Here is a 21,621-nt window from a genome sequence, read left to right on the forward strand (position 1 = left end):
TGGTGGCATGGTAACAACAGAGTTCCCTGCCAGGGTCAGTTGGTCAGTCTGAAAGCTTTGCTGGCCTGGGAAGGCCACAAGGCAAAGGCCACCGGATCAGTCTAGTTTGCTACCAGGGTTGGTTATCACGCACATTGGATTTTTTTTTCTCTTCTCTTGTGGATTTGGTGGCGATCCTTTGCTTGAGTCTCCTTGTTGGCGAGCAGGGTAGGGAAGGAAAAGGTACAATGAGCCACTCTGTACTTTCTCGCTTGTGCTTGTCTTTGCAGCACTCCTTCCTAATCTGGGAGACTCTCAGGTCAATGAGCTGTGTGGTTTCCATGGGCAAAGCAGGCCAGTTTCTATGCACTTACTGGGAATGGTTGGCTCTTGTCAAGCCAATTTTCTGTTGTTTTCAGTGTCAGATGTTCTATGCTAAGATGCAGGAGCTTAATTACAGAACTAGCTCTTTATATTTGTTATTACTGATGCTAATAGCATCTTTTGTATGTGGTTAGGCTGATCTTGAACTCTCTTGAACTCATAATTCTTTGGCCTCCTCCACCAAATGCTGGGATTATAGGTATGTTTGTCTCTGGAACCACTTTTTTTTTTTTTTTTGTAATACAGAGTCCCATGTAGCCCATGCTGACTTTAAATTCATTATGTAGCTGAGGATGCCCTTGAACCTCTGCCTCTACCTCCTCAGGTTGGGTGATTACAGGCATGTGCCACCATGCCTGGTTTACTGAACCAGATTTTATTGGGAATTACATATTCTTCTTCCAGATTTAATGCAGATGCTAAAGGTAGTCTGTCGTTTCTTTCATGCCATTTTACAGAAAATACCCATGCATTAACACATCAAATAGATTTTCTGAGTCCCTTATTACAGATGAAGTGCTGTGCTACAGTGTACTTTTTACGTCGTATCTTATGCTATCCTCACCAGAGTTGTGAGATGGGTGCTATCATTATCTTAATTTTACAACGAAAACACTGAGGCCCAGAAAGCATAATACGCAGTCACAAGTTCACAAATGGAGAGCTGAGATTCAAACCTGGGTTTTTCTGCCTCAATTACAATACATTTTCTCCATACAGTGCATTTTAGCTACCCAGTATTCCTTGAGGACAACATTCATCTGTTGGCAGAATTTCCCTGTGGTACTGTCACTGATTCGACTCTCCATTCTTTTCCCCCTCTCCTCCCCTTCCTTTCCTTCTCTCCCTCTCCTCCCTTCTGCCTCTTTCCCTTTCTCCTCCTGCCCCTTCCTCTCCTCCAATCCCTTTCCTCTTCTACTTCTCTCCCCTCTCCTTCTTTCCTCCTACTCTCTCCTCTTCCCCCTCCCCTTCGTCTTTTCCTTCTCCCCTTCGTCCTTATCTCATCCATCATTTTGTTTATTGGGACTGGCTGCTACCTCATACCCTTCTAATGACAGAGCTCAAAGCCATCTGCTCTCACCACTGTGCGAATTCCATTTTCTTTTTGTCTATATTGCTTGGCATATGCCATGTAAAATGGGGGACATTGGCAACTTGCATTAGTTACTGGCCAATATAGCTGAACATTCCACCAAACATGAACTGAGTACACATCAGCTGGCCACGCTGTAGTCCTTGCTCTTCAGTGGGTCATAAGAGCTTGAAGGAAGACAGACACTGGAGACACAAATTTGAACTTACTGCAATGTGTTTGATCTAAAAGCCAAGCATGACCTTGGTGTTGAGTGTATATCAGGATATGTGTAGACAAGGACTGTAAAAGGTTTGAAAGAGGTGCTCAGGAGGCAGAGGTCAAAAAATTCTGTCAAGTCTGAGGACCCCCTATTCTACATTGTGTGTTGCAGGCCCAGCCAGGACTATGTAGGGAGAATGTCTTAGAAAAACAAAACAAAACAAAGCAAAACAAAACCAACAATCCCCCAGAAAACTCACCCACCCAGCCAACCAAAGCACCACAATAAAATCCCACTGGCAGGAAATAGGCTAGGAAAGTGCTCAAGTCAGTTGCCTATGATGAAGTGTGATGGTTGTGCATTAATGGTTGCCTGAATTTACTGTCTTTTTCCTTCCTTCTCTGCCTCCTAGCTCCACATTTTCTCAGGCTTCTCTGGAAAGCAAGTCCATCTTGAGCCAGCTTGGGCTGCCACAGGGGTAGGCTTAGGGCAGTGGTGTGTTGCTGAGGACATAAATAAGCACATTGATGAAAACCAGCTTTGGCCAAAAAAATACTCATCATTTCTCGAGATATTTGATGCCCCTTAGAGTGACCCAGTTACTTGAGAGAAGCCTAGCATCACATATGCACAAGGACAAGTTGTCATTTAGTGAGCACCTACTAACTTACCAAGTCCTTACTCAATAATACACAAATATCCCCCCACTTTATGCAGTAGGTATCAGGTTTAGAAAGAGTCATTATTTTTCCAGGTGGGTTCAGCTAGTTAGAGTTGTAATTTGAAGCCCAAAGCCTGGATTTCCAGGGCCAGAGCTGTTAATTCCTCCATGTAATGAATGTCTGTTGAAGAAAGAAAGAAGCAGATGGATGAAAGGACATGTGTATTCATTAACTTCACTTTAATAAACATTTATCAAATGCTCTGTGTCAGCCCCTATGCCAGACATGAAAGCACGCACGCACGCACACACACACACACACACACACACACACACACACACACACACACACACGTGCACACTGAGAGACAGAGACAAAGAGGCACAGAGAGGCAAACACACACACACATACAGAGACAGAGACAGATACATACAAAGAGACACAGAGAGACAGACAGACATACACACACATACACACACACACACACACACATAAACAGAGACAGAGACAAAGAGACACAGATACACAGAGAGAGAGAGAGAGAGAGAGAGAGAGAGAGAGAGAGAGAGAAAGAGAGAGAGAGAGAGGAGAGAAGAGAAAGAGAGAAACTACATGGCATCTACTATAAAGGAGCTCACAAAACCACTTTTTACTATAGCATGACTGTGGATAGAAGTAATTTGAGTTTCTTGAATAGCAGTTTTTAATGATGCTAAGTCTCAGTTTCAGACCCCACCTCTATTTCTTTCTCTCTCCTTTCTGTAGTGGAGGATTGTGCTCCCACCTGCAAGGGTCTCAAATGATTAATCATCAATTCAACCACAGCATACATAGCCTTTAACAAACAGCCCTGCAACTCCTATCACGTTAGTTAACTCTTCTTCCATTTATCATGTGTCTACTTTGTTGAATTCTTCCTAGTATGAAAGTTATCTGTTACCCTAATGGACAATTATCCCATCCATCACTTCTGCTGGTATGGCTGGTCCCTAGCAGTCTTCTTCATAGAGGAGGCTTAGACATAGTCGCAGACATGATAGACTGGAAAATTGCTCAGTTTTTGTACATTTTTCATCCATGCAGAATGAATTCCTTTGCACGCTGTCCTTTAAGCTGTGTTTGTTTCATTAGTTATATAAGGGCATGTTTCAAATTCTTCGCCTGGATGAGAAACATATCTTTCCATTGGCTTGTTTTTGTAGACACGGTCTCACTATTTAGTTCTGGATGGCCTAGAACTCACTAGAACTGAACAGCCCTAGACCTCTGCAGACTGGGATAGCCTCAAATTCACCAAAATCCACCTACTTCGGTCTCCATAGTGCTGGGATTAAAGGCATGAGCCACCCACAGCCAGTTAAAAAATGACTGCTTGACTTAAAAATAAAAACGCCTCTCTAGGCAATAGCATTCTACAACTTTGTTAAAATAGGAATGGATGAATGGATGGATGGATAATTGCATAAGCATTCTTAGGGGTATAGCAGAGAAGCATGTTTTGTACCCAGGGACCAGGTGGCTGATCTTCCTGTCGGGGAGATGGCCGCTTCCCTTTACTTTGCATGCATTTGGATGGGACTCCCAAGTTGAATATGGTTAAAGTGAAGCTCATCGTACGAACAGTAGAGAATGTTGCCACTTGAAATATCTGAGATTCTCACTACAGCCATGTGGGTAGAAATGCTCTCCTCCCCTATGTCCATTTAAGCCTGCTAGCTAACACATTACACTTGTCTTTTGAGGCACAGAGTCCGGGCTGGCCTGGATCTCAGTATCTTCCTGCCTTAGACTTGACACTACTTGGATCACCCAACCATACCTTCCATTCTTTCCTTTTCTTTCCTTTTCTTTCCTTTTCTTTCCTTTTCTTTCCTTTTCTTTCCTTTCCTTTCCTTTCCTTTCCTTTCCTTTCCTTTCCTTTCCTTTCCTTTCCTTTCCTTTCCCTTCCTTTCCCTTCCTTTCCCTTCCTTTCCCTTCCTTTCCCTTCCTTTCCCTTCCTTTCCCTTCCTTTCCCTTCCTTTCCCTTCCTTTCCCTTCCTTTCCCTTCCTTTCCCTTCCTTTCCCTTCCTTTCCCTTCCTTTCCCTTCCTTTCCCTTCCTTTCCCTTCCTTTCCCCCTTTACCTTTCTTTTGTTCTTGAAAAGATTTCACGTAACTCATGCTGGCCTCAAACTTGCTAGGTAGTAGAAGATAACTTTGAACTTCTGATTCTTCTAATTCCACTTCCTAAGTGCTGGGATTGTAGGTGTGCACTACCATGCCCAGTTTATACAGTGCTGGGAATTGAACCCAGGGCACTGTGAATTCTGAACAAGCACTCTATGGACTGAGCTATAGCCCCAGTACAGATACTTAACAACAACAACAACAACAATAAGAACAACAACAAAAACTCTTAAAGATATTTATTTATTTATGTTTATGCATGCATGTACATATAACATGGCATGCATGCCGAAGTCAGAGGATAACTTGTGGAACTCAATTTTCTCCTTTTATGATGGCTCTTGGGGTCAATGTCAGATTGTCAGGCTTGACATCAGATGTCTTCACTCACTGAGCCGTATCACCAGCCCTTATATTTAATTTTTGATCACAGTAATGAACATGCCCAGTACAACCAGGATCATCAGTTGTCTAAGGCAAGAAAACCAAGGGTTGTCTTTCACTGTTGCTCTTATCTCATCTCTATATTCAACTAATCTCTGTACACTGTGAAATCTACATCCACTGAATGGGATCCATCTTCTCCATTGCATTTCTTTTATTTAGAGCTTGCCCTTTCCCAAGCATCTCTTGCCTTGACTCTAATAGCTTCCTTTCCTCTCACTTTTGAACATCAATCTTCCACTCCCCACTTCAACGCCTTCCAGACTTCTACCACATCCTCATTTTCATTTCATCTCTCCCTCCTCTGCCTCCTCTTCCCTCTCCTTCTTCTCTTCCCTCCTCCCCCCACTCTGGCCCCTAGTCCTATAATCCACCGAGTTCAGTTAGTGATGCTCATATGTGCATGGTTGTAGGACCATCCACTGGAGCATAGACAATTTACCAGGGCCCACATCCTTGAAGAAAGCTAGTCAAGACCCTGCCCTCTAGAAGCCATAACCTGTCAAAAGCTCCACTGTCAGGAATGGAACCTTCTTGACCCCTTCCCAGTCTATGTTGGAGTATGGACTGGCTTGATCGTGTGCATGTATTATGAAGGCAACCACAGAATCTAATGGGCCCTCTCACTTTCTCTCCCTCGCCCCATATGCATTCTTTCTAAAGGAATCTAAGTAAATTTTCAAATACTTACATAAGATAATTTCTTTTTTCCTGAGCATTAATTGCCCTTAGAATTTGTGTATTAACTTTGAAAGGTTTGATTTCCTGATATAATTTTTACAGAATTCAGAAAAACATGGGCCATTTGTACTCTCCCAAGCCTATACTTTTTTTTATTAGATATTTTCTTCATCTACATTTCAAATGCTATCCCCTTTCCTAGTTTCCTTTCTGAAAGTCCCCTATCCCCTCCCCCTACCCTGCTCCCCATCCTACCCACTCCTGCTTCCTGGTCCTGGTATTCCCCTGTACTGGGGCATATAATCTTCGAAAGACCAAGGGCCTCTCCTCCCATTGATGGCCCAGACACTATTGCATATGCCAGCAAGATTTTGCTGACCGGACCCTGATATAGCTATCTCTTGTGAGGCTATGCCAGTGCCTGGCAAATACAGAAGTGGATGATCACAGTCATCTATTTGATGGAACACAGGGCCCCCAATGAAGGAGCTAGAGAAAGTACCCAAGGAGCTAAAGGGGTCTGCAATCCTATAGGAGAAACAACAATATGAACTAACCAGTATCCCCAGAGCTGTGTCTCTAGTTGCATATGTAACATAAGATCATTTCTACTTAATCCTTGCAAATGGATTTTCAACATCTGAAACTAGAGGCTCTCAGAGTGAGATCCTAGGAGCAATAGCACCAGCCATTCTGACAACTTGTCTGAGTTACTGAATCAGATATAGGGAGTGTCCACCTCTGACTTATATTTAACAAACCTTCTAGGTGATTTTAATAAGTACTAAAATTGAGAACTTGCCTCCCTGAAGTTGTGACTGCACACTAGAACAAACTGGAAAAGCTTTTTAAAATTTCCAGTGCCTTTCCCACAGACGAATTAAATCAGAGTTCCTGGTGTAGGATCCAGTCATCAATATTTTAAAGCTTTTTAGGTGATTCTAATATGGAATGAAAGCTGAGAGCTACTGTAAGTATGAAGTCCAAAATCCTTAACTTGGCTTCTTAAGGCCTATTTCCCTGGTCAAATCTTTCCATGCTCTACTCAGTCATTCTGGAATTTCATCACACAACACCATTAAGAATTGCCTTAGAGTTATGCATATAGGCACACATCGCATGCAGCGTCTAGCCTTTACTCCCCTGCCTCTCTTTACCTAGCTGATATTTTCTCATCCACAGAAAATGATTCCTTTTGTGGACGATACCTACCTGACCTACCACCCCAAACTGTAGGGGTGTCTACAGTGGTCATATCACTCACTACCTGTGGTATGTCATCTTGTTATCCTCTGGTTCATTGTCTTTCTTTACCAGCTTGAGCTGGGATGGGGGCTATGATTCTCAGTCTACAATACAGTATCCAGCTAATAGTTGGTTCCTAGTAGGTTTCGATATTTGGTTGGCTCTCCCTGGGGGATGGGGAGGTGTTCTTAGCTTTGCTCATCAGGTAGAGTTCTATTCCAGTTTCAAAGTGCAGCCTAGATGGTGCTCTCTGAGTTTTAAAATTCTGTCTGGGTTAGGTACCCTTCCTTGAGGCCTGTAGTGTGTGTGTGTGTGTGTGTGTGTGTGTGTGTGTGTAGACCAGAGCAGGACATTAGGTGCCTTATTCTATTGCCTTCAACCTTATTGCCTTGAGACAGGGTTTTTCAGTGAACTAGAGGTGTGCTATTTTGGGTAGGCTGTTTGGCCAGTGGCTTCTTGTGAATTATTTGTCTCCATTCCCCCAATGCTTAGGTTACAGGCATGCACGGGGCTCTTGAATGTGCTTAGTCATACATGGCAGAAAGTAGAGAGTGTGGCTGGAAAAGGCATATTCTCGTGGATGTTACTGGGGGTACTTGCTATGTAGACTGGGAGGCATCAGAGAAAGTGTTTTAGCAGTAGAAGGTACAGTGACTCTCATTTTAGAAAGCGATATCACTGAGGAAAGGAAGTGTTCAGATGGGTTGGAGAAGGAAATGTTGAAAATCAATCAGGAGGCTATTGTGATAAAACAATAGGAGCCTGGACAGACAAAGTGGCAGAAGACAAGGAAGAAGATAAGGATGCTCGTGAACTCCATTATTCATTCTTTAGATGTTTACTAAGCAACTGATATGTGTTAGCCATTGTGCTAGCTGCTTGGATTCAGAAATGTAACCCTCACCTCAAGCCACGCACAGTTCAATGAGGGAAGCAGATACATAAATGAACTATGATAGTCTCAAATTGTTCTGGGCCAGGGTAATATTATATATAAAGTATGATAGCAGCCTAGAAGACAATTGGGAACTTGTCTTAATATGTAGGAGCACTTGCTTTGCAAACATGAAGACTTGAGTTTCAAGGCAAGCACCCACATAAAAGTACACACATGGCCAGGCGTGCATGTAACCGAAGCATTGGGGGGATGGAGACAGGCAGACCTCCAGAGGCCACTGGCCAGGCAGCCTAGCTAAAATAGTACACTTCTAGCTCACTGAGAAACCCTGTCTCAAGGTATTAGGATTGAAGCTACTAGAGGATACCTGGTGTAAAATGAGAGCGAGAGAGCTTCATGTTCAAAAGGAACTGAGGATTTCAAGATAATGACAGAATATGAAGTGAAAGCGGGAGATCCCTTTTGATTGCAGTATCTTATGTGATGGCCCAGATCTGCTCATATGTCCTTTGTGCTCCTCCAGCAGCATCCATTCTTCCCTGTTTTGCTTTGTAGCTCATTTGCACTACAGCTCTGTAAGGGCTCTTTCCAGCTTCTTCCTTTTCACCCAGGGATGCAAAGGTTCTCTTTGCCACAGATTGACCCCACACTTCAAAGACCTGCTCAGTTCTCACTTCCAACCACTCAAGACCTTTGTAGTTTCTAGCACACACACAGATGTCAACACATAGTTTCTTATGTGTGGTCTGAATTTTCAGCTACTTGAGGGCAGGGACCTGAAACTATGTCTCTGTGCTTTGTTGCTCGTGACTTGTTGAGGAAATGCCCTAGTTCTAATCACTGAACCTGGCAAGAATACACTAGGCACTGCAATCCTGATTTGAGTTCATTATTGTTAACTGTAATATGGAAAGAGTTAGTTCTCTGAGTCCCATCTTTACTCACTACAAGAGTATGATACTTAGAAAAGTTATATTTTGTGCTAGTATCTTCTTCTATGCTAATGCTTGCAAAGGTTTTTGTTTTATAATGCCTTTAAAACATACTTCATTTTTCCACAATTGCGATACCTGAGGTCTTTGAGGATCTAATTCTGTTTTCCTTGTCCCTGACTTCATTGTATGTTTTGTAATTTTTGATTATGAGTTCATGTTCAGCCAGACTTTACCTTAGTAATCCTACGAAAACTGGTTTGAGGGTGTGTTTCTCCAGGGAGGATTTGTGTTTGCTTCATCTAGATGCTTCAGGGCACTATTAATCCAGCACTGCTTGGGAGGAATTCTTTAGTCCGAAAGGCAGGGTTCATATGTTCTTTGTTTATATAACTCCAATGCTTAGCTCAGGAACTTTTGGGCATTCAGCATGTATTCGTTGATTGAACAGATGAGTAAATAGGGCACTTTCTCTGTTTTTCTTGGAGACCCAGTGAGAAATATAACCTGCAGTGCTAGCAAAGGTCAGTAGATCTAGCATGAAAATGGGAATTGCTAGCAAAATATATTTATTTTTATTTTACGTGCATGAGTGTTTGCCTACAGATACCTAAGTGCACTGCATGGCTCCCAGTGCCTGTGGAAGCTAGACAAGGGTGTCACATGCCCAGAAACTGGAGTTCTGGAAGGTTGTAAGCTGGTATGTGGGTGCTGAGAACCAACTTCCAGCTTCAATTGCTAACAGTTTTTTGAGCTATGTGCCAGATGTAATTCTGAGGGTCTTATTAATTATCTGATTTAATAAAAAAATCAAATTCTGTCTCTCTGTCTTTCTCCCCCGCCCCCTTCTGCATGTGTGTATGTGTGTATGTGTGTGTGTGTGTGTGTGTGTGCGCGCGCGCGCACGCACGCATGCATAGAAGTTAGAGGACAACTTGTGGCAGTTCTAGCCTTTTACCGTAGAGGTTGCTGTGCTATGACAATTGAATTCTGGGCATCAGCCTGGGAAGCAGGTGTTTTACCCTCTGAGCCATTGTGCCAGCACATAACCATCTTTCTATTTCCTGAGGAGGTGCACCAGGTGCAGGCAGACTGAGAATCTTAGGCAAAGTCATACAGTCAGAGAACGGAAGAACTTTAGTGAGAGCTCAGGACCTCTAGAAGTACAGAATCGTGGATGAGAGCACACTAGCAGTGAGTGCCAGGGCAATGGGACGATACATTTCAGTACTATGAAAGGGACTTCAGTGCTACATAATAAGTCATATGAAGCACAGGATGGAACTTGACATGGTCTTTTATTATGAACAACACCAGTAATAATGTCTGAATGTTGTCTGCCTACCAGCAAGAAAAGGAACAGGTTGAAGGAAGGAACCACTGAATATTGGTCTTTATTTGACTCAGTATAGATTTGCTAAGTGAACGTTTTGAAGTTAAATGTGAGCGCTTTGAACAAGTTACATCCTGTGTTTATGCCAAACTGAGATTACTGATGAATCTTTCACTTTGCATTGAAAACATGAGAAACGTCTAGATGTGACTGTTACATTGACGGCGTACTGACACCTTTCATGTGCGTACTCCTAAGGCTCCCATAAAAGAGGAAGGAAGAAACTTGGTGTGCTGGCTCCTACGTCAACTTGAAACAAACTAGAGTCATTTGGGAAGATGGAACATCAATTTAGAAAATTTCCTGACCAAATTGGCTTGTAGGTAAACCTTCAGGTCATCTTATTGATTGATAATTCATGTGGTAGGGCCCTGCTCACTGTGGGGAATGCTATCCAGGAGTTAGTGGTCCCGTGTTCTATAAGAAAGTGGACTGAACAAAACCATGGGCTACAAGCCAGTAAGCCAGTAAACAGGATTCCTCTGTGGCTTCTGTTTCAGCTCCTACCAGGACTTCCTTCAGGGATAGAGTGTGGCATGAGAGCTGTAATCTGGAATAACCTTTTCCTCCCCACACTGCTTTTGGTTGTGGTGTTTTATCTGAACACTAGAAACCCTAACTAAGACACTTGGCTTCTACTATCTTCAGCCCTAGGTTGTCAGAAAACACAAGGCAACTTACCATTTTTTAAAAAACCCTACTATTCAAATTTAGGAGGGCCTGGAGGAGAGGGGGCCCTTCTTTACTCTTATCCTTGCCAGAACCACAGAAGAATTTGAATGTGGGGTCTCAATAAACAGCCTGGGTCGTCAGCTCCAGCACTCCTCCAATGAATGAAACCTCCATATCCTACCAGGCTTGATTAAGTACTTACTTAATGCCTGGGGGCTGCAGTGAGCTTAGAGCCAGGGCTCTAAAGTGCAGAGGAATGGGGCTCAGGAGTGAGATAGAATCTGAGGTGCTGGGTGAGGGATGGTGGCCATAGGAAGGTGGCAGTGGCAATGCCAGAGCTGCAAAATAGTGAGTGGATTAGGGAAGGGGGATCTTGAAGAAGGAACAATACACTTTAGGTCAGTTCCTTTTTAAGACAGCCCCCTCCCAGCCTTTGCCAGAATCAATTTGCCTGGCTCTAGTTTTAGATTCACAGTTTGGGCGGTTAGTACCAGTTTGGTGGTTAGTTTCCAACTTGACCATTCTTGTTGTGTGTGGGGCAGCAGTGAGAGGATGAAGGGGAGAAATACGTCCCTCTCCAGTGAACAGAGGCCCTGGTATCAGGAATTTGCCTTATTCTTCTAGGAGCTATGTAGTGGGTCTCTCACGAATGTGCCCCTGTCTGGCAGATCATGCCTCATCATTAGAAATCCATCCCGGACAAGGTTATTATTGGAGACATAAATGAGGGCCATTTTGAGTCTGAGGAGCACCAGGAACATTCAGACAGCTGGAGCGGGTGTACGTCTGAAAGAGATTGGGTACTTGGGAGCACTTAGGTGAGAGTTGAAAGTGTCCAAAGAGAGTACATAGACAGGCAGAAGAAAGGGCTTATGCAGCTATTATAGTCTGCAGGGGTGGGAAATAAAGCTTGGGAGTTGTAAGGATTTGGTGAGGGTACATGTGTTCATTCATCCATCCATTCATTCAACATTTATTAAGCTTTATGCCAGATATAGAATTGGAGAGGAAGTTGGGGATTTAAGAGGGAGAAGGGTTGAGAGGGGATTCCTGGGTGGATCCAGATGAAGGAGAAGGGAGGAGCTAAGTGCCTGGGCTCCCGCCTGCCAGGAGAGCACATCTGTTAACACAAAGCTGCATCTGTATTTGAGCCAGCTCTCTTCCTTGCTCCATCCCCTCCTTTTTACCCACCCTAAGACAGGGAGCCACATGGCGGGCTTCCTACTTCCCCCGAACACCCCCCCCCCCAGTGCCTCGCAGTGTTCTTTCTAGGCACTTAGTTGTGTCTCCAGCACCCCCTCCCAAGAGCTCAATCAACTCCCAGAGGCGGGTCGGGTCGGGGTGGTAGTGTTGGTGGTAGGGAGGGTTGACAGTTTTGAGAGAAGAGCCAGAGAAGGCGCTGTTTGTCTGTCTGTAATTAGCTCCAGCTGCTGTTCCGAAGCAGCGTTGGGGGCTGTGAGGAGTGCGAATGCATGCCTATGAGCCTGTGTGCGTGGCGCCTCATCGCTATCGCTCTATTTCTCACTGGATTGCACGCTGGCTGCAGCCCTGCTGCTCCGCAACCCCTCCTGTCCCCAAGGATCCCAAAGGACAGAGTGTTCCACAGGCTGCACCAGCTTGATTCGTTAATGCTGCTAAGCAGAAGGACAACAAATATAGGCCCCCATATGTCCTGGATACACAAGCCCCGGCTCTCTTCCCCCACACCCTCTTCCTGAGTGTTTCCTGGTGAGTGAAGCCTCAGCACTTGAAATTAGCAACACTTCGCTTCTGCGCAGCCTTTTGGCAAGGAACTTTTGCAGCTGCCCTGCCATGCATGCATTCCCAGACAGCCCGGAGGGGCAGCATTATACAGGTGAGGACACGGAGGCCCAAGGAAGTGGAGAGATTTGCATCTGGTTACCCTGATGGTGGTGGTAGGATACATCTCTGGGGTAGGAGTTCATGGGTTCCTGGCCTGGCGGCACACCCTCATTAAAGTGCAGCCAAAAGGGCTTTTCCTGGGTGGCTCTAGCTGTTGCTGTCTATCTGTTCATGAGAACCTGTTAGCTATAATCTAGCATCTGTCTGCCTCCGTCATCAACTGAAAATGCTGATGGTGCTGATAACTCGGAATCCTAAGGCCAACGATTCATTTAGTGCATGTCACATGCTTACCACAGTGCTGGTACTTTTGGGGGACACAAACTGCAGTACAATATCGACTCTGTCCTTGAAGACATGGTAACTTAAATCAGGAGAATACTCCTTAGATGCCAACTCCAAAGGTAACACCCATGGATTCTCTTTTGCATTAATCAGTCCGTTCTCATGGCAAATGAAGCAGAGAGAGGACGGCTAGGTCAGCGTAATGAAGGGTAGAAAAATGAATGAAAGACAGGAAAAAACAGAGTTCCCACTAAATATCGGCATAGTGTGGAGTAGGTATTTTGAATATATGTCATCTACACTATATTCATAGTAACACACAGACACACACACACACACACACACACACACACACACACACACATAGCCATAGAGCATGGAGTAACCCTTTGATTTTAACTATTTTCAAAGCCACATGAAGAGCTTAGAATGTTTTCTGACCCTTACAAAGCACTGAATGGATGCTGAGTATTCTGTCTCTTATCTTACCTGCACCAATATTATCTACACCACTTTACTCATTCTTTATAATTCCAGCTATCATTTGTATTGCCAGATTGCAGACAAGGAAACCAGTATTTTATTGTAAACAATCCAAAGGTTCAGAGAATACACACAATCATCTAGCATATTCCTAGCTAGACTTTGGGGACCTATTCATCTCCCGGGGTGCAGGGGTCACACATAGAACCTTATGGACTAGTGGTTGCTGTTGTAAAAACAAATGTCCTATTCATGGGGCAGTGGTTGATGGTGACTGACCTCATACCTGAGGAAGTTAGCGAAGACATAAAGATGAAGGGGGTTCAGCTGGAACCTGAGGAATGGAGATTTTTGCCAAAAACAGTAATGGAGGAACATAGGACACCTCAGGCAGAGCGATTATGTCTTTGTGAAAGTCTGGGGCATTTAGGCATTTACTGGAGTGAGGTGGAGGTGAGTGGGGGAGGTGGCTGGAGTCAGTTATCCAGAGCTTCCTTGACCAAGATGAGCTTTTGTTCTGTGAGCAATAAGGAACTAATGAAGGCTTCTGAGGAAGAAGACAGTTTTACAGCACCAGGGTGAAGGAAAAGCTGGAGAGGAGGGAGCCTCAAGGCAGGCTGACCATCTGATTGGTCCAGGCAAGAAAGGCAATTTCTCTGGATCAGAGACTGTGACAGTAAGCTCTGAGAGGAGGGGATGGCTTCATAATGTCTCATGTCAGTGGCTCCCTTACATGTCAGCATGTGGAAATCACAGGGCTGGGTGTCAGTGGGTCAAGGGGGTTGTGGGGGATGTGACAATGATCCTGACATTCCAGCTTGGGCCTGTGGTGACACTGTCAGTGGAGACAAGGAACACATGTAGGTAGGAGTGATGGTAAAAGATGACAGGCCAGCTTGGACATGTGAGCTTGTGGGTGCCAGTGGGGCTTCTAGGTGGCTGTGTATAGCAGTAAGAGGAGAATCTTGGCCTAGAGCCCAGGCAAGGGAGGCCAGATGGTACTGGTGGACCTCATTGTTTTATTTTCTCTCCTCCTACTTTACACTTCTAGGGCCTGGACCTGGAAGCACAGGCGGGTGGGCCTCCAGCTCTAAGGAGTGGGGTGATGGGGACATTAGCCTGGAGCGAGAGAAGTTATTTATCTTTTCTGGGATTGAGGTGCTATGTTGTAGTGATATTACCAAATCAATAGCCCCACTGCATTTGGGGCCTAAATGAGAAAGGCCACAAGGACATGATGGTAGCTGGAGCCTTCTATGCTAGAAAGCTCCATTTGGGAGTACATCATAGAGGGTTTATTTTTATTTTATTTTATTTAAAAAAATTTTTAGATCCAGGCTGTGCAACTTCAGCTGGTCTCCTCAGAGTCCTAAAACTTTAATTAGACCCAGCAGGTCCTAGAACCAAATCCCATAATCCCATAAATCTAATGCAACAAGTTAAGGATGAGAGTCTAAGTCAAACTCTTTAATGTAAGCAACCCAAAACTACCATCTTCATTCTGGGTCTTTGACTGACTCTTGGCCAATGTCTCCTCCCAAAATAGTTATCCAACATGACATTTTTCTCTTATAGGATTCTTAGAACATTTACAGAATTCTATTTTAAAGATCCCAGAGCCATACTTATAATAGTATTCTGAATATTTTTCACATATATCAACTCATTTATTCTGTGTGGATAGTAGCTAGCTAGTTAGATAGCTAGTTTGTGTGTGTGTGTGTATGTGTGTGTGTTACTCACACTGTTCAAAAAACAGCTCAAGTAACTTTGTATTTGATAATCTGAAACAAAACAAACAAACAAACAAATAAGGGTTGAGAATGTAGCTCAGAGGTGGGGTGCTTGTCTAGCAGGCATAAACCTTTAGGTTAAATTGTCAGAACTAGAAGAGATATATTAATCATACTATCTAAATGCCATATTTATGTTTATAAGAAGAAGAACCATAGATTTTGCTTGCTAAATGCTTAATGTTGGCCAGGCACAGTTTTCAACATATTACATGAAGTAATTCATAATTCCACATGAACAACATGATGAGGCAGGTATTCCCTGTGTTATCATTTTCATTTCAAAAATGATGAGCAAATCATGGGTCTTCTAGCCTACGAAGCCTAGGCTAACCCCATCCAACTCTGCCACTTTGGCTACAGTGCATTATCAACCACCAAGATCTTCTACAGCTCCAACTAGCTCCAAACAACTCTTGATGAGGACTCTATCCATTTTGCATCTCGTATGATGGCAACACTGATTTAGACCTTCAAGCTCCAAATCTGAAACTGCTTAAGGGTTAGGGGAAGCAGTCTGGGAGCTGCTGCTTGGACAAGACAAGGCCAGCACTCAGGAGGCACTGACACAGGTTTCTGGAGCCTCAGGGTTGAAGGCTGAAGAAACCCGAGACTCCTCACCTCCACTCTCACCCCCATTTCACAAGATGGAGCACACTGGTTTCTTAAGGTGCCCAAGGAGAGGCATGTGTGTGTGGGTGTGTGTGTGCGCGCGCGCGCGCGTGCACGCACGCACATGTGTTTCTTTTTCCTTTTGAAAAGTTTATTTTAAAAACAAGAAGAGGGCCAAGGGTGGCAAAGGGAAAATGAATTACTTTACTCTCAGAGAGGCAGCTTCAGCAACACTGAGGGAGTGCATGTGAGTGTGTGTGTGTGTGTGTGTGTGTGTGTGTGTGTGTGTGTACATAATTTTATAGGGTTTTCTTTTTTTCTTTGCTATTTATGTTTTTAATTTTAAAAATTCTCTTTTTTTTTGGCAGAGATTTTGTTCTCATTATCTGAAGGAGAGCTTTAGAAACATGCAGATTCCAGGGCTGAGGCCCAAACCCAGACACTGTATTTCTATGGAGATAGTTTTTTAAAGTATGTCTCTTAGCCAACTCCCAGAATTAGTTCAAGAAACACTGCCATTTCGTTTGTGAGAAGATGTAGGTCTGTCTTCTGATTTGAGAGATACTGCCTGGGGCTAGGGTATATAGCTCAGTGCTCTAGCACTTGCCTTGCCTGCTTCAGAACTGAGAGAGAGGTATTGATCTGACCAGGCCTAGGGAGGGTTCCTTCTCCTCCGTTGTGGAGCAGAGACACAGGGAGGGCCAGAAAGCAGAGGGCACAATGAGGGCATGCCTGCACAGAAAGTAGAGCTCCCCCTTTATCACCACACCCCTTACAAGAGTGAACTCTCTCCCCAGAAAAGCACAGGGAGAAGCAGAGAGAGGAAGCTGAGGGAAGCTGCCAGTACCCTGGGGTGCAGAAAAGGGACTCCTCTCAGGGATGCTGTTGGGAGAAGGGAGTGCAGTGGTCTAGCAGCCACAGTCATAGGGAATCCCCAGCCTGTGCCCAGTTGTCTTGAGGTGACAGTGGGGCTCCTTTTCCCTTCTTGGGCCATACAGAGCTGCACTCTACTGGACCCACTGGGCCAGAATTGATTTCATGATAGGGAATGGGAGACAAAGCTCATTTGGTGAGCCAAGAGAAAGACTTCATGAACCTCTAGCAGCAATCCCGACTGTTTAGTTAGTTGGGAGATGGAGGGGATGCAGAAGCAGTGGGAGGAAAGGCTTGCTTTACTCTAGGGATCTTGGCAGGAAAGGGGGGAAGAGAACCATTTTAAACGAAGGAAACTGATGAGCCAGCAACCCGTAGTGCTATTAGAAGTGCACCGAGGGGGACCACCTTGACTGCGGCTGCAGGACATTCTCGGATGATGACGCAGAGAGCAGAAAGCAGGGAATGTTCATCATTGCTGACTTTTTTAAACACATCCTTCGTACTAGGAACTGTTCAGGGCTCCACAGGCATTGTTGTATTTAGCTTTTATGACACTCTGACATATCCTGTCATTACTGTGTCCACTTGGCAGATGAGACTAAAATCCGGTCCATGACTTGCCCAGGGCCACCCAGCTAGGAAGTAGAAGGGCTAAGGTTTGAACTCAGGTGCTCCTATTCTGTTTGCCAAGGTCTACAAAGGAGCCTTGACTTGTGGCTGTGCTGAGGTAACCTCTCTATGTACCTTATGGCTGTTGGCAAGCGAATGTGCCATCCAATTTACCATGAAACTCCTTAAAAGTATGCTTAATATTGGGTGCAGAGTAGAGAAACGGTTGGAACAAGTGTGTGTGCCTCTCTTTTGATTTGAATGGAGGGGTGGCAGGGTACTAGTTTTATTTCATTTCTTATCCTGAGGCGCCTTCACAATTTTGGCGGCCTATGTTCAGTGGCTTGGGTAACTCCCTCTGCAGATAAACTTGCAAGAGTCCTCCCATCTATTAATCCATTCCTCTAGATGAGATTCTTTCTGGACCCCAATTTTATTAAGTAGATCCCTATTCACCAAACTTTAGCCTCTGCTTCAATAGTTTGTCTTGCACGCCATTTTCGCAAGACTAGAGCTCCCTCTTTGTGTCTAGAGGGCTTCTCGGTGCTTCTGATTGTAATCTGGCTTCTGCCTCCCTGGTTTCTGATCCAAGGGTCATTTTCATGTACCGATCTTACCTTCGCTCCTTTTTGCTCTTCTACCCTCTGTCAAAATCGACTGTCAGAATGGGATTTACCCAAATGAGCTTTAACAGGCTGACCCTCCCAGGAGGTTGGCATTTTAACTGATGCCAAAGCCCTGGGTTAAAGGAATTATGTACTTAAGACTTTCCAAGTCCCTGGGAGTGGATAGGGAGGATTTAGAAGGCCAGGGGGAACATTTTTAATGCTCTTGGAATGCCACAAGGTAGACATGAGATTCAGGCTACCACTACCACTCAAGGCTCTGCAACAAAGCCTTCCTGACAGTGAACTTCTGGGACCCAAGCGGCATTTACTCAGAGCTCCTCACAAAGTGAGACTTCACAAAATCCCGAAGACCATACCAACAGGCAGCAGCCAAGGGGAAAACAAGTGCCTTTGGAGGCCAGCTTCTTTCTGTACACCGAGAAATAAACCTTGTTCTACTATCCACAAAGTACGTGTCTCTTCAGCATTTCTGCAGTCCAGATAGCAACAGCGATAACCCCACTTCATACCCAGCACTGACTGTAGAACTCAGCAAGCTTTTGACTTGGCTAGTCACAGACACTGAAGTAGCCAGCCTGATTCAAGCAACATCTTATGCTTTTTCTTCTCTTAAGGGCAGTGCTGCATCTGTATGGAAGTCACCCATTCTTATTTGTGGCTGAGCACGTTATTACAAAAGCTCAGATGGACATTAGGATATAGGTAGACACTTCAACTGGCTTCCTAGCAAAGACAGATTTCACTCTTACCTCCCAAGGAATAAAGTACTTTATGGGTGATTTGGTCTTGGTGTTGAGAGAAGGGGTGTGTGTGTAGGACCTGGCTTTACCATCTTGGGATATTTTCTGGAAACTCCTGCAGGCCCCTAAAGTAGGCAACAGAAGGGCCGACTCTCTCTGTCTCTGTCTCTTTCTCTCTCTTTCCTTTAGGCAGCCATTGGAACTGCTTCAGGGACTGTTAAGCTGCCTGGAAACAGTGTCCAGTCTCTCAGTAAAGTGGTAAAAGCATCAGAAATGCTCCTTTCCTGGGGAGCTAGCAGCTATTTTGGCCTCTCTTTCCATTAAAATATGAAGGCATTGAAAGGGACCATCTCGCTGCCTAGCAGGAAGCCTCCCCATTGTGGCAGCATTTCTAACTGCGTTGAGAATCAACCACATCGCTCTTCCCTTTTACCATGGAGGAGTTTCTAGATTCTCATTTATACCCTCCCGCTTACAACATCTTTCACAGTTTCAGCAAATTACTGCATAAAAGATGGAGAAACCAGCAGGGACTGTGCCCACAATAGTAGATGTGGATGCATTTAAGAAATTCAAATGCCAAGGGTACACTCTTGCCATTAAATCCAACATGAGAAAAAAAAATCAGGTGTGAACAGTACTGATGAACAAAGTACCCCAAAGCATAGATGGGGTTTCTGTTATGCTAGAGGGAGGCTTAGGAAAGGACAGAAGCATTTTCAGTTTTCAAGCTAAGAAGCAGTTTGGTGGGCAGGGGAAGGGGTGGGGGGGGGTCTGACAGACATTCTTCCAAATCCTCGGACTTGCCCACACCTGAATCAGATAATGATGACCATCTCTATACTCTTCCCTCCTCTCCCCCTCCCCAGAAGTCAGCGTGAACATCAATGAGCCCCGGTACTTACAGGTGCAGAAGATTTTAGAAGAGGAAAATGGAGCTCACAGGCTCCTGAATGCCTGCCGAGTCAGTTGCATCAGATTGGAAAGTGATGATCGATCGTAGGGATAAGATGTTTGGGGGAATAAAACCTCTCATTTTCCCTACCCCCACACCCTCCTCATCTTGTCTTCTCAGCCTGCATCCAAACTTAGACCATCCTGTCAGGCTGCTTGGTGCCTTCATATCCCTTACCGTGAGGGTGCTGGCAGGCACATTGCTGCTTGTAGCCTGTGGCTGGGCAAGGTAGTCAGGCCTCTGGGATTAGGTTGGCAGGCGTGATTGTCCTCCAAATACTCAGCGGGGGAGGGAGAGAGAGAGAGAGAGAGAGAGAGAGAGAGAGAGAGAGAGAGAGAGAGAGAGAGAGCGCAAACCCCCAAACAGGTCCAGGATAGAGAGCTCCAGGTCCTTAGCATGTTCCTGGCGTATTCCGAATGTGGCATCCACAGCAGAGAAAGTGTCCCAAAATAGCTCAGGCTTCCAATGCCTTGCTGAAACCTGAGAAAGAATTGCTGAATTCAAAGATCTGGGTCGCTGTGGGTGTGTGATCAAAGTCAGATTTGTTGGTAGCAGGAACCCAAGCCATGAGCTTAGGAGGGACACGAGGTCACCCGGGTTATAGCCTGCCTTCTTGTTTCCAACTTGTCAACTTGGAGTTGCAGTCACAACCCTCCTCTGTGCTATGGCAGGGGGGCTACAAAGAGGTCCTGGGCATGCTGCTCTCATGTGCCAATCTCTGATGCACTAACAATATGAAATAACCGTGCTTTGCTTTCTGCATTTCAAACAAGGGAACTGATAGTGTGCAAAGGTTTCTTTAACATATTGCTTCATGACTGATGAAATTCCCTCTCCAGTAGATTTTTCATTTCTTTTGGCCTTTGGCATAAGTAAATGTCAGCTTCTTAAAAATCAACAGAGAAGAGCAAACAGTAGGGTCTCTGTGATTTTTCTTGGGATTTGAGAAATCTCCCCTCCCTGGCTTCTGACTGGATGGTGTCTGCACATTGCTGCTTATGGAACAGGGAAGGATGAGGTCCACCCAGACATGCTGTCTCATTTTGATATTTGCTGAGATCTTGGGAAATTCTCCTTTCATCAGGTATGTTGCAAACTTTAGGACTGTCTGCGGAGTGTGAGGGTCAGTATGTTAAAAGGTCAGTGGATGTCATGGCTGGACTGGCCCTGGGGTTTAGAAGGAAAAGCACAGAAATAGATTTTGAGTTTCAGTTCTGCCTTTATTTTTTGGTGTGTGAATTTGAGTAAATTGCTTCTCTTCCCTGGGCCTCAGTTTCCTCTTCTGTTAAAAAGGATACAATAATGCACACCCTAACTTTATCCCAATAGTATATAGAAAATAAAATGAACATAGAGAGGTGAAGGAATGCTACTAAGGGGAAGAGTAAATGGGGATAGCGTTTAGTTCTTCAGGAGATCCCTTTGTGGTAGCTGCTATCTATATCAATACGCCTATTGAAACATCAGGGCGTACTAGGATACTAGACAGGATGGACTTCATGTTTAGTGCTCCAAATTGCTTCTGCTTTTAAGTCACGCGGCTTGGGGAAGGGTTCTTGCTATTCTGGAGTTAGCTTGATTTTACCATCTGCTGGGGAGGTATACAAACTAGTCATAATAAATGTTTTGTAGTTCCAAATTTTTTTGGGGGGGGGCGCTTTTGTAAAGTAATTTGGTGCATAAAATATATACTAACCAACACCCGCTAATGGAATCTGGAAGAGTACCTTGTGAAAACACATCAATATTTCAAAATGGAATAAATAGCTTAGTATCTGTCAGTCCAGGACCAATTTTGCTACTAAATGAGCTTGCCACAAAAATGTTAGCTTTCAGAAACTTTTCAGATGTCAGAGAGGCACATAAGGAAACTGTAGGCCAGGGTAGAAATGAGTAGAAGGCTGGACCTGATAGAACTGGCCTGAGTTCTATAGGAACTCTGGAGGCTAAGGTTGGAGGAGAAGGATCTCAAGTTCTAGGCTAGCCTGGACACACTCCTCTGACTCAGGACTGGGGATTTCTAATAT

The 21,621-nt window shown here is 44.6% G+C and overlaps 1 protein-coding gene across 2 annotated transcripts in view; it reads left to right on the forward strand.

Annotated features, from left to right (window-relative positions):
- Positions 1-21,621, forward strand: part of Rtl9 (retrotransposon Gag like 9) — a 47,055-nt gene that overhangs the window by 10,372 nt on the left and 15,062 nt on the right. The window lies entirely within an intron of this gene.

This window comes from Mus musculus, chromosome X, assembly GCF_000001635.26.
Source record: "Mus musculus strain C57BL/6J chromosome X, GRCm38.p6 C57BL/6J".
Lineage (NCBI taxonomy): Eukaryota > Metazoa > Chordata > Mammalia > Rodentia > Muridae > Mus > Mus musculus.